The sequence below is a fragment of the Dermochelys coriacea genome, chromosome 11 (assembly GCF_009764565.3).
Source record: "Dermochelys coriacea isolate rDerCor1 chromosome 11, rDerCor1.pri.v4, whole genome shotgun sequence".
Taxonomy (NCBI): domain Eukaryota; kingdom Metazoa; phylum Chordata; order Testudines; family Dermochelyidae; genus Dermochelys; species Dermochelys coriacea.
In genome coordinates this window covers 42,579,414-42,588,923 of record NC_050078.2, presented here as the reverse complement: position 1 = coordinate 42,588,923, position 9,510 = coordinate 42,579,414, and the positions used below count along the sequence as shown (strand labels likewise).

Sequence of the window (9,510 nt, the reverse complement as noted above, 5' to 3'; positions counted from 1 at the left end):
AAGGAACAGTGTGCAGAGAGGTCTCTCGCCAGCAATGAAAAGAGACTCAAGGGGAGCAGGTGATGTGTTGAGACCCATGCTGGGCCACTCGTCCTCGCCAGAGCCCCGGTCGGCTCCGCCAAGGGCACAAAACTCTATTTGGGACTCGCCTCCAATTCGTGGGAGTGGTCGCGGTCTTCGTCCCTACAGGCCCCTTTGACACAGGACGCCTCCAAGGCAGCGAAGGATTTATTGTCCCTCCCAGTGCCACGCATTCTCCATGAGCCTATCCCGGCAGGGGATAGGGGGCTGAGATTGGACAATTCGGCAGCAGCGGTAGCAGCCTCCTCCAGGGAGAAACCCTGGATTGTCCCATCACAGCAGTCACTGGTCTGGCATCGGTCTCCAGCCCCCAGCACACAGCTTGGTAGTGGAACTGGTCGTGGCCCTGCCTTGGTCTCAGGGTGAAGACTCTTCACTGGACTCAGAGGTGGAGTCGTAGTGCCTCAGAAGAAGCTCTGGGTACTGGCCTACGCACTGGAATTCGGAGCTGGCTCCACAGCCTCAGCTTGGCCACTGGCCTGGCCTATGCAGTGGCAATATTGGAACTCTGGGTGTTGTCAACGGTACCGGAACTCTTGTTGCACCGATCTTATTTGGTGGCATCAGAGAGGCAGACTGCAACGCTTTCCAACCCAGCATGGGAATCCAGTTACAGTACTGACCTACAGATACAACTAAGGGAAAAATCTCCGGCAGCTGTGCACGGGGGCGTGCGCACACTGACATGAGCAACACATCTCGAAGAACAACATTTATGGAAGGTTAGTAACTGTTTTTTCTGCTCAGCACCATCCAACAGACCACCTAGGCCATAAAAGCTACTCCTTGGCCTTGTTGCAGTTCAGAGTACCTAATTACCAAGCCCTCATGGCAAAATACAATTTTACAAACTGTTCCAAGTTTTCCTCTTTTATTGAAAACCTGCCACAGGATCAAAAGGATCTGTTTCAAGCTTTCCTAACAGAAGGCCAGACAATCACCAAGGCATTTCTCCGGGCTTCACTGGATGCCACCAACACAGCAGCACATTCTATGGCTACGGCAGTTGTCATACACTGAGCACACAACACTGTTGAGGACCTTCCAGTCCGGGGGCCCCAGCAGCAGTACAGTCCTAATTTTTTTTAAAGTACCGGTATCCTGCCCCTGCTGGAGTGACTTCACACCTATGGTGCATGCGAAATCATGATGTGTGGAGGATGCACTTTTGTTTCTCTATAAGTGCCAGAATGGCATGACCAGTGTGTTCTGGCTCTGCTACAGTACTGGGCCCAACGTTCAGTGATGGCACAGATGGGTCCCTTCGTTCTCCTAAAAACTCAGGCAACACTACAATCTCTGGGTATCTATACACATCTGGCAAAGAGAAAGTACAGTATATTGCAGATGGCTCAATGGTCTCACCCAGTCTACTATCATCCCATGGGAAAGACAGCCCCCCAGGAAGAAGCCCAGGTTTACTAGAAACGGACCATCCTCTACAGTGGCCACCTAGTTGTTGACATACTCAAAATGACAATTTTGACCCATTAGTTGAGGGTCACAGACTCTCCAATTCCAGATGCTATACATTATCTTCTCCCGTCCCTCTTCACCCTCATGGGGATAGTCTCTCCCATTACCTACCTTCCTGGGAGCCATCACCTTGGACAGGTGGATCTGGAGGTGATTTGTATAGGTTACTCCATCTACTTCACCACCTTTCCACTCCCCTACTCGTCCTCCCATCCCTCTTCAGGGACCCTTCTCATGAGAGTCTTTTGAGGCAGGAGGTACGCTCCCTCCTAAGACTGGGGGTATCAAACCTGTTCTACCAGAGTTTGTCATAAAAGGATTCTATTCCTGGTACTTCCCAGAAAAAAGAGGAGGCGAGACCAATTCTGGGCCTCAGGTCTTTCAACACATTTGTCTATTCATCTAGCAGCTATAATTCCCTCTCTGCGCCTGAGAGATTGGTTTGACTTCCTTGACATCTGTGATGCTTATTTCCATAGCTCCATGCATGCTTCACACAGGCATTTCCTACTTTTTGTGATGGGCAGAGACCACTACTAGTATCACATCCTACCTTTCAGCCTCTCCAGAGCCCCAAGAGTCTTCACCAAAGTTCTCTCAACTGCTGCAGCCCATCTTTGCCAGGTGGAAATAATGGTTTATTCCTAGCTGGATGATTGGCTCCAGCCCGGCCCTATTCTTGTTCCATTCATTGGGTCTCTGTCTCTGTCTCAGAAAAGTCTTCTCTCCCCACTTAACAAATAGACTTCATCAGGTTCACTCGGACTCCACCACCACCAGAGCATACTTGCTCCAGGACAGATTTGTCACTATGTCCTGCCTTAATTCAAAAATACATCAGAGTCCACAAACCACAACAAAAGCTTGCCTGCAACTTCTGGGCCATATGACACCTGTATTCGTTTGTGGCACCCTTAGCAAGACTGCAGTATTGGCATTTTCAAGTCTGGCTGAGAATTGTCTACATCCCCAACAAGCACAGTTTATCCAAGGGGGTATCTGTATCTTGGACTGTCCTCGATTCTCTAAATTGGTGGAAGATTGACAAAAGGTGTGCATGGGAGTTCTGTTCTTGCAGCCTCCTCCCACAAGGATCATCACTATAGAGTCCTCCCTGATAGGCTGAGGTACATGCTTCCAAAACCTCACAGCTCAAGGGAAATGGACCTCATAAGAGGTGATCTTCCATATCAATATATTAGAACTCAGAGCGGTTTGTTATATGCTTGCCAGCACTTTTATTATATCAGTCCTCAAGGAGGAGCAAAATCCCAGTTCTTATGCACCAAATCTGTAAAACTGTAGAACCAGTGTATCTTACATGGAATACAAATCTCAGCAGTGTATCTACCAGGAATACAGAACATAGTGGCCGACTCCCTCAGCAGACATTTCAACATTGACCACAAGTTGGAGCTGAACAATGAGATGCAGGAGATGTCTTACCTGGGGGTCATCCATAGATAGATCTCTTTGAAACAGCATTCAGTGTGAAGTGCAGATGATTCTGCTGGAGCCATGACTGCAACTTGACAGGAGATACTCTAGTCATTGGCCTCTTGTATTGATATAACATTTATTCCTTGACTTACTCACTGCCTAAGGTCCTGACCAGATTGAAATAAGAAAGATTAGTAGCCATCCTCATAGCACCATCATGGCCAAGACAGGTGTGGTTCCCAGAACAGATTCATATGTGTCTCACCTCTCTACCTTCCCTTGATAGTGAATGTCTTCACCTGGAAGTCAGGATCCATCACCCACCCAAACCTCTCAGTACTTCACCTCAAGTTGTGGCTACTAGATGGCTGTCTGGTATAGAACAAGACTGTTCTCTAGAGGTATACACAGTACTGCTTCATAGCAAAAAACCCAAAGCAAGGAAAACTTGCCTGCAGAAGGGTAAACACTTCTGGCCTTAGTGCAGTCACTGATCTATACTGCCTCTTAAATCTTGTATAATGCGCATTCTGGATTATGTGCTCAATTTGAAAATCACAGGCTTATTGGTGAGTTCCATTAAATTTCATGACTACGCAGGTTCTCTCTCTCTCTCTCTCTCTCTCACACACACACACTCACACTCTCACTCTCACACACCATTTCAGCGGTTTTCAGACTTCACCCACTCTTCTAAAGCAGCAATAGGTTAAAGTCCACTGTGGACCTTTTAATGCATGGTAGCAGGATCCACATGGCCAATTAGTGCATAGCAGTATAATGCGCTGTAGATTTATATCCCGGCTTGTCATGTACTAAGTCTCTTTGTGAACAAGCCTTAAGAATCGTCTGTGACAAACTCTTCAAAGGAGCAAAATTGTGGATCAGTAATTTTCCCTTCTTTAAAAATACGATTCCCACTTTTGAAGGCTGAGTAGCTCAGGGGATGTCTCAAAATGCCAAACGGTGCTTGCTGCAGTCGACACCGCAAGAATGAAATTATTGCACAAAATTAAGTAATATTAAAACTTATTCTGCATGTATCTGGTAGCAATTCCATAATTAGTTATGTTTTTAGAACAGGCTTAAAATGGGACATAAATCCCTTCCTCGCCCTGTCCCCCATCTGAAAAAAATAGTTGGCTTGTTGGGCTGAAATGTCACACTGGGTTAGTTTTTTAAATCCCTTGAATTTTCTATATAGTTTTTGTATGGTTTCTCTTTAGTTGGAAAAGTTTGAAATTTCTGGCTCTAGTTCATATTTTTCCTTGGCAATACAATAATTCTTTTAAATATTGTTTATCTACACACAATTTGATAGAAAGGTATATCCTTGGTATATCTGGTGCAACGGTATGGTTTTAATTGTATTTCATGTAGTTTTTGGCAGTTCATCACAGGCAAAAGTTTATGCTTGCTGAGATATTCTGTGTTGTGAATGGAACCACTGATGTCCATTCTCATAAACTCTGTGCTGTTCATGTGCAAAAAAGTCTTTTATGTGCAGATACTAAGGGCTGGAGCTCATAGTATCTGTGTTAGCAGCTGCACTTCCATTCACCCCCCTGGGCTGTCCACCCATCCTGAAGTGCCAACCTTAAATCATTAAAAAATACCTAGGAAATTAATATACAAAAAACATAGTTGTGAAGTAATTAGGATTGCTGCAAACATAATTTTAAATGACTCACAAAAGCAAGGTTAGTTAAAGTTAAGATGCGTAAATAATATCCTCTACTCTTTCATTCACACACATCCTATTGTTACCATACACTATGGACAACATACCACAACCTTAACTATGTCCCCCCTCCACCAATGTGGAATGCCATCCATCCATTACCATCACCACCCCCCATGCACTACTGCATCAAACTTTCACAACTAGTAGGCTTAGGCTAGTTAGGTAAAGAAAGGGATAAGGGGTCAGAGTTAAGGTTGTAGTGCATGATCTATGTTGTATAAAGGCTGTGGGAATGGTAAGGTATGTTGTTTTCTATGTGGAAACATCACTAGACCAAGGTGATACTAATACTTTGCCAGTGGGTTTCACAGCTTTTTGTAAGACAGAAAAGGAATGTAGACATTCAGAAATAATGGGGTCAATTACAGGTTCTTTAGGGGAGTGTGATCTAGGTATTACAGACCATTCTGTCTCCCCAGCCTCTCCCTGTCCCCTTCTGCTCTTATCCACCTCGCCTCCTGCCAGCTCTTGCTCGTCTCGCCCCCCTCCCCTCTCCCTGTCTTCTACCCCCTTTGCTCCTGATCATGACATGCTTCCCCCCACAGGCTCCTTATCCCTCATACCCCAGCCCTGTAACTTTTCCCCTCTTTCTCCCTGCCCCGATTTTCACCCTCTGAATTTGAATCAGGTTGCTCCCCCCTCCATACTGCTTAAATGTCATAAAGGGAAGACTGAGCACACAGGAGAGACAGCCACCCTTCTCTCAATCCAAGTGCCTGGTGCCACAGGAGAGAGGAGCCTCCGTTGTTGAAAAAATTCACTTGGGGAAGACAACCAGTATTGAAAATTACACCCCAATTTGTTTGTTGTCAGCACAGGTTAAAAACAACTGAAAACAGGGTTATAAAATGGAACGTGTTGGGCAGCTTTAACTATAGAAAATGGTACCTGTGCCCCTGTAATTATTGAGGTGCTGATCACAACTCCCTAATTTAGGTTGTGTTGAATTGTCTAAACTCAAGTATTCAGTCTCTTTCATAAAGAATGAAGTGAAACTTCCCAAATTTATGCCACATAATTTGTGAATAAAGTTTGAATGTTCTGATGATATTCAAATTAATCTGTTAAATCTGAATTAAGATTAATTAAAATGTACCCATTAATAAATTAGTCCCCTTTTGTTTCATTTTGATATGAATTTAAAAAAAAACGTAAAAAAAAGTTTGGACTGTTTGAAAACAAAAACTCCATAGTGCCCCACTGAACTTAATACTCACTCTTAGGTATAGGTCACTTTTCAAATTTTAAACTTGTTTATCTAAAATGTTATTTACCTGGTTACTTCATAACAAAACTTTTGTCAGCAGAGGCTGGTGAAAAGAATATTCTTCAGAGGGATTTCCCTTTTTCAAAATGGCTATACCCTCAAATAAGATGGGCACCACTTCTTGGCAGCCTGTAGGTGGAAGTGCAGGCTGTCCTTAGAAAACATGGCCGCTACCTTCCACTGTTGCCCACTGGTCTACAGCCAGGCTGCCCTTAGTTAGCCATTTATATCAAAAATGCTTTGTTAAAATTTGCTTTCCACACACTTATCAGTAAACTGCATCATTGAAATGTCATGGAAAGTGAACGTGATTACAGAATAAGTGAATTCATTCATCCATTGAATATTTTTTACATTTATTCATGCTGCTCTAGAGCTTCATTTCTTCTTTACAATACCAAACATCCATAATTAATGGTTTTGGGAGGGTGTAGTTAGCTAGGATCTTTGTGGGGGCAGAGCTAGGGTTATGCTGTCTTGCTTTTGGTAGTATAGTATTTGTGGTGGTGACAAGTTGCATGCCTTTGGAAGAGTAGATGTTACATATTGTTCATTTCGTTGGTTTTTTTGGTTTTGTTATATATGTTATATGTGCAGCAACCTTAACTGTTGTTTAATTTTTGGTGTATGAAATTTATTGTGTGTGTAAATGAAGGAGAAAATGGATCCAAAAGGCAAAAAGAGGTCCTGTGTTTAATCGGGATTACCCTGTGGGAGTCCAGTTTTCTTAATCTCCTTAGAGCATTCAGGACTGCACCTACACTCAGGTTATCAGTATGTAGTTGCTGCACTTTGAGACACCAAGTCGCTCGGGGAGATTTTCATGACCCAGGGTAGACGCATCAATAATCAGTACAACTCTTTGCTACAGTAGAACCTCAGAGTTACTAACACCTCCAGAATGGAGGTTGATTGTAACTCTGAAATGTTTGTGACTCTGAACAAAACATTATGGTTGTTCTTTCAAAAGTTTACAATGAACATTGACTTAAAGCTTTGAAACTTTACTATGCAGAAGAAAAATGCTGCTCTTAGCCATCTTAATTTAAATGAAACAAGCACAGAAACAGTTTCCTTAACTTGTCAAATCTTTTTTTTATAACTTTCACTTTATTTTTTAGTAGTTTGTTTAACACAGCACTGTACTGTACTTGCTTTTGTATGTGTGTCTACTGCTGTCTGATTGCATGTTTCCGGTTCTAAATGAGGTGTGTGGTTGATTGGTCAGTTTGTAACTTCGGTGTTCCGAACTCTGAGGTTCTACTGTAATTAATTAGAAAGACCAATCCTGGTTTGGTAGTTTCTCTTATCTGAAAAAGCTCTGGTATTGTTAACCATTGTGACATGACGAGCCATATGTGCATTGCTTCCACTGAGTCTTGTACTAGCACTGCTAACACTGTTGCTGTGATGTCAGTGGTCTAAACGTTGTTCAGATTAGTGTGCAACTTTTCCTTTATAACCACTGAGTCCACATTGGCATTCCTGATTTGCAGAAAACTGAATTTCTATACCTGTAAATGTCTGCTAATTAGAGAAGACCATTTTGAGCACATCTTGATGCATTTCTTGCTTCCAAATATTCAACTGTTCTGTTACTCCCATTGAGTTCTGTTATTTAAAGTTAAATAGTTTTTATGTACAGTACTTTTACTCATTACAATTGATATTAGAAAATTTTATGGTGGTCTGGGTACTACTCAGCTGGAGAGTTTCCTATTACAGCATCTTCACTCTTATGGAGAAAACCTTCAGGTTTATTGTTCTGCTTGCTACCCATCAGAGCCAAAAGGAAACGTTAGTCAGTCCAGAATGTTTTATCTTTTTCGAAATGGGAATGTAAACTGCTGTGGCCTTGGCACAAAATTTTCAGGTTTATCTTTGCACTGAAGTAAATTCTTAGTTTTCCTGTTGACAACTACATCTTTCATTGCCAGTAGTTTTTAAAGCTTGTGCATTTGATACGATTCTATTAAATTCCACTTTTTATTTTACAGATATTTACAGTTAAGTTTTTTCTTTTACAGAGAAGATATCAATGTTATCTTTTAACTCTTTTTTTTCCAACTAGGATAATTTATCTTTGTTTATGAAGGAACATAATACTCAGATCTGATTTTGTTTATAATGTATTATAATGTTTATAATAATTTCAAACTATTTCCATGTAAACATCAATTCCCAAATACTTATAACTTTGGAGCCACTGGTGTAAATTTTATATTGATAGAAATTTTATTTAAATTTTTTTAAATGAGAAGAGGAGATATTTCCTGCTATCTAAATTGGAGAAGGCACTCTTAAAATTGTACACTTCTAAACATCTGGTGTCAGATTAAGAATTGTGTGTATCTTCTTACCTATATTAACATCTTAGATTATTAAAAATGGCAGTTTAAACATCTAGTTTACTTTTCAGCAGTTAAACACTAATGTTTGAGATTTTTTTGTGCTTTAACAATATTTTCTTCAACCCAAACAGGTATTTAGACGTGTCTTTTTCCAAGTATACACATGTTTATTCATTGTTTATTTTTTGCCTGTCACTCATCTTGGACAATGAAAAGGGATTAATTAGTTGCACTTCTTTTGTTTGTAGTCAGTTTCCTGTACTGGTTTTCATCCACTGACAAAGTGTTGCAATTTGGGGCTTAAAAAGGGTACATTTAAACCCAAACAAACTGTTTTCATTTTAAAAACTATATTTCTAGCTGTTGGGTTGGGTTTTCTTAAAAAAACCTACATTTTGTGACTAAACCACATGACTGTATTCCTTTAGCTTGTGTTAAATATCAGTGGCTCTCTGCGTATGTCCATAGGATCATATGCATTTTTATTTAGTAAAATATTAACATCCCAGGACACTCAAAGGTTAATGGACTGTTGTTCAGCTTCCATTAGGGTTTCTTAAATTATTTTTTATTTAAAATATCTTTTCTGGGTGGTGAATGTTTGTCTTTGGCTCCCTCTATCAGCTTGTCTCTATTTGTCTTTTTGAATTGCTGATATTCCACAACTCACACTCATCAAACACATTGGAATCAATTGATCAAGTTTCTGCAGACATTCCAAATTTCTGTTTGTTTGGTTGGTTGGTTGGTTAAAAGTACTGTAGAAAATCATATAAGACACTGAAAGCGAATGTATTTATTCAAGCTAAACAAGGTAAAAATATGTATTACAATATCTTTCTGAATCATTTTTCATTATTTTACCCCAATCAAAAGTCTGTCTACTTGATAAAGTATTTTTAGGGCTGCCATCACAATAGTCTGTAAGTGCTGAAAATGTTGAACTAGAGGCATGGTTTTAGTTTCCTATTTTGCAGCAGTGTATTTAATATACTTATATGTTAGCTTTTATGTTTCTGATTTCTAGTTATTTTAATGCCCTTTTCACATAGGGGGTAACTGGATTGTTCTATCAGTGGTTTCTGACAAATAGAAATGATTTGATAAGCTAATCTATTTCTGACAGAAGATATAAAGTTTTGACAAACATG

General features: G+C 40.7%; 1 protein-coding gene across 5 annotated transcripts in view; it reads left to right on the top strand.

The window, feature by feature from the left end:
- Positions 1-9,510, top strand: part of OLA1 (Obg like ATPase 1) — a 192,213-nt gene that overhangs the window by 146,956 nt on the left and 35,747 nt on the right. The gene's annotated exons all lie outside the window — the stretch shown is intronic.